The sequence below is a fragment of the Mytilus californianus genome, unplaced genomic scaffold (assembly GCF_021869535.1).
Source record: "Mytilus californianus isolate M0D057914Y unplaced genomic scaffold, xbMytCali1.0.p SCAF_12, whole genome shotgun sequence".
Classification (NCBI taxonomy): Eukaryota; Metazoa; Mollusca; class Bivalvia; order Mytilida; family Mytilidae; genus Mytilus; species Mytilus californianus.
The window spans coordinates 25688281-25692483 of record NW_026262604.1 but is presented as its reverse complement, the minus strand read 5'-3'; the positions used below and the strand labels follow the sequence as shown (position 1 = coordinate 25692483).

General features: G+C 34.5%; 1 long non-coding RNA gene across 1 annotated transcript; it reads right to left on the bottom strand.

Annotated features, from left to right (window-relative positions):
- Window positions 1–1218: 1218 nt before the first annotated feature.
- On the bottom strand, window positions 1219–3737 carry LOC127722427 (uncharacterized). The gene is made up of 3 exons (XR_007991722.1): window positions 3564–3737; window positions 2931–3070; window positions 1219–1798 (listed from the first exon to the last, which is right to left on the bottom strand). It is a non-coding gene; the product is annotated as an uncharacterized LOC127722427 (long non-coding RNA).
- Window positions 3738–4203: the final 466 nt, after the last annotated feature.

Sequence of the window (4203 nt, the reverse complement as noted above, 5' to 3'; positions counted from 1 at the left end):
TATGATAATACACCAAAATAGATTTTAAAAGTACTGATACTATATTCAAGAATATGGCAGTTGCTTCTTACTTGTTCTGTTGGTTGATATCGTTTGATTTCTTCAGTTTTCAAGGACTTCTTCTTAATGAATTTGTCTTAGAGTTCGATATGTTTGTATACATCAAATAAGGACATATAATAAATGTCTGTATACATCAAGTCAGGAATATGACAGTTGTTATCCATTCGTTTGATGTGTTTGAGCTTTATATTTTGCCATTTGATTAGGGACTTTCCTTTTTGAATTTTCCTCGAAGTTCAGTATTTTTGTGATTTTACTTTTTTTCAAATTAGTGAATATATTTTTTGACTGACTAATCGCTAATCCTTGTCTTTGAAACTCCAATATATAATCATTTGGATATGGAACGGGGACCCAATTAATTGCCCCATTGAAACGCATTGAAAATCATAGTAAATAAATGGGGTGCTGTTCAATAAATAATTTTGATAGCCACCTTGGGATCTCTGTTTCATGTTAGGCATTGGTTTCGAAGTTTCTAAGTGCAATCTCAGTGCCTCATGACCGGCATTCCGTTGCAAAATATTGTTTTGATTGACAACAGGGTCAGTCAGTCTACTTCCGGGGAAGAATAAAGGCTAGAATTTAGACAATTTACTCTATGCACTGACGCCAGATTACATTTAAATCAATCAAAATGTTTACAGAAATTCAAACAAGAAAGCCTACCCTTTCAAATAAACAACATTCAGTTACAGAACTTGTGTAATAATAACACTACACCATTTTAAATAAAAGTTATATTTTTTTTTAAGAACTACATTCGTGGGTACTGGACTGGTTGCCGTAACTGGGATCCTATTCCTGTCAGACTTTAATTTTTGTTCCAGACTTAAAACTGCACTTTTTAAATAAAGATATACATCTCAGTAGTTATTGTGCAAAGTTTCAATAAATTTGATCCAACAGTTACAGAGTTATTGATCCTTATCTATAACATCTCAAATACCAGAAAATTGGTCGGCTAAAATCATAAATTCATGAAGTAAATATGCTTAAAATCAGCAAAACTTTTTTATTTCAAAAGATATTTACATTCTGTAAATTGCACATGGTAGATAAATTCATTCTGTGTATGAAAATCTAGTAAAAAGTAAATTTTGATGAAAAAAAAATCTTAAAAAAAAAAATCTTTCTTTTTTTCAATAAGAACTACATATGCAAAGGAGCTAAAAGTTAAAAACTTACAAGAAATGTATATTTATGAAGGCAAATAAGTTCCTTATCATATATGAAAAGCTGTGGTTTATATGGTAATGCAATTAGTGGTAATCCAATAAAATGTAAGCCCTACTGTACACACACGTGATATCTTAGACCATATTGTCCAGCACCTGTAAATCCCCCTAAGAGTGTCACTGTCAGCAATTAGTGGCAAACTTGTGTCATGGAAGCTGACAGCATCTTAGAATGATATAAATAATGCAGGAAAATATAGTTCTTCATAAATTATCAGTCAATGGTACTGTAAATTAACATGAAAGGTGGAAAAAATCGACGTAAATCCTGCTTCAAACCGGGTAACATACCCCATAACAAGGGGATAAAATATGAAACACAGTCTTCAAACAGTAATCTAAGTTCATCTAATATACAATGGAAGAGGCTAGATGCAGAGAAGTTCTCACTTGTAGCTAAAACCAGTCAAGACGGCACCTCCTACAGTTTACCAGATGTCGAGGGAAATCCTGGATCTACTACGTTATTACGTCCACATCCAAAATCTTTGAAGATTCTGAAAAAAGAAGCTATATTTGAGTCTCACGATGGAAACCATGTTAAAGATGATACATATAGAGCTGTTAAAATGAAGAAAATTACTCTATTGATGAATGTAGTTTTTAATCTTCACACTTTACAAGACATTAAATGTGATAAGCCGCACTTTGAACTGACAAAGGAAATTAAGTATGGATCTTGTGTAAAGTGCATATATAAATGTATAAGATGCAAGTTTACATCACCACGTGTTAATCTGTACGATGAAATTAAAACTTTGAATCCTGGACCGAACCCTGGAGAGTTAAACCGCATGTTTGCATCTGCCTTACAGGAGACTCCTATGGGAATAAAAAGAGGAAGATTTCTGATGGCTGCAGGATTAAATATACCACCACCCACTAAAAGAACACTGCAGAGGCATTCTAATGTTGTTGCTAATAAGATAAAAGAGTTAAATGCCAATGATATGAAGAAAAAACTTGAAACTGTGAAAGAAGTTAACAGAATTCGTGGTGTAAAAGAGCCGTCACATATTCCTGTAGCAATCGACACGCGTTATAACAGTATGCATATAGTGAGCACAAAAAAACCTGGACAAAATGCTTCCCAGGCAATATATTTGGCGTGTGAGCAAGTCACTGACCATAAGTTCATTGTTGCATTAGTTTTTCACAATAAACTTTGCTGGACAGGTGCTTGGCTTAAAGGGAAAGGACTTGATGTAACCTGTCCAGATGGACATGCTGGTACATGTACAGCCAATGTTAAGCCAACCACGCCTTTAAGTGAATATCTCATGGGTACAGAAATTGGACTTCAGGTTGACGGGCAAAATGTGCTGATAAAGTATGCAGTTACAGATGGAGATGGACGTGGAGCAGAAGGTATAAATGATGCACTAAAAGTTTTACACCCGTTGTGGAAAGTTGAACGCCAAGCTGACCCAATTCATCTAGGACGCTCACAGTTTCGGCAAAGCAATTCTGCAAATTTTAGTTTGAATATGTTTCCTGGTTCGACACGTGAAAAGAAAAAACAAGGACAGAAAGTTTTAAGTCAAGATTTGAAAGCCAGATGTAGCTTAGTGTTCAATGAAATGTGGAAAGAAAACTTTGGAAATGTGGAAAAAATTAAAAAATGCTTACCTAGAGTGCTTGATGCTACTGTGCGTTGTTATACTGGTGACTGCTCTAAATGTCCCACTAGTTCATACGTGTGTGGTGGTGGATACTCAAACTGTTGGTGGTTGAGATCCATGTACTTGGGTGCGAATAAGTTAACCAACCTGAATATGGATAACAATGACAAGTTAATAATGCAGGAACTTTTAAAAATGAAACTTAGCGAGGAAGCATTAATGAAAATGAAATTTAATTTCAACACTCAAAAATGTGAAGCTGTTAACAGAGCACTAAGTGTTTCCTTACCAAAGAATGTGAACTTTTCTAGAAATTTTGAAGGGAGGGCATCAGCAATAATTCACACTTTCAATAATGATATAGCTAATTCCTGGAGACAAAAAGCAGAATGTATTGGTTTTAAAATATCACAAGGTTCATTAAAACACTTGGACCAAATGCAAAGGGAGTGTGAACGGAACAAAGTTTACCAAAATACTCCAGAAAGGAAAAAGAAAAATTTACAACAAACCGGACAGAAAATTAAGGATCATGTAAAAAGGGACAACTTGATCCAAAACTTGATGCTGCATTTGTAAAAAGCATAAAGGACGATCATTCATATGGGAGAGTAATACCAGCAAAGAAGAATATACCTACCAGAAGCTGTACTTCAAAAGTTCCAAAGTCAAAGAAGATATAGCTGCATTCATCTACTGCTGAAAAAGATAAAGACAAAATTAACTAACGGTCCTTTTAAGGACCACTAAATCTTTAAAAAAGAGTTTAAAATTGTTGCACATTCAGTAAAAATTCTCTATATAAGCTATAGCCCTACCCTTAAATATCTTCCAAAAATAAATCCAGGCGGCAATCTGGAAAATTGGCATGCCCCTGGCAAGAGTTTCGGTGTTTACAATAAATTCTGTTGTTGTTTATGTGATGCGGCTCTAAAGTAATGTGAGCCGCATTCACACACAAACTATTGTGACACAAGTGGCTGGCGTCAAATGTTTCATTTAATATCAAATAATTATTAAAAACCATAAAACTGAATCTATGGGCTTTTTTCTTTTTCCAGGTCCCAGAAATAGGATCCCGGAAAGAAATAAGTCCATATTTTCCATCTTTTGTTGTCCCCTGATCCCAAATTAGACATTTGCTATTTCTTGCCAGGTGGCTTTTTTCTAGTATTTTTTGCTGATATTTTTTGGAAAATCCCTCCATTTTAACTTACAAGTGTATGAATACATATTACCAACAAAATGACCTTACTGTGACCCCTTTGCAAACTTTAAAT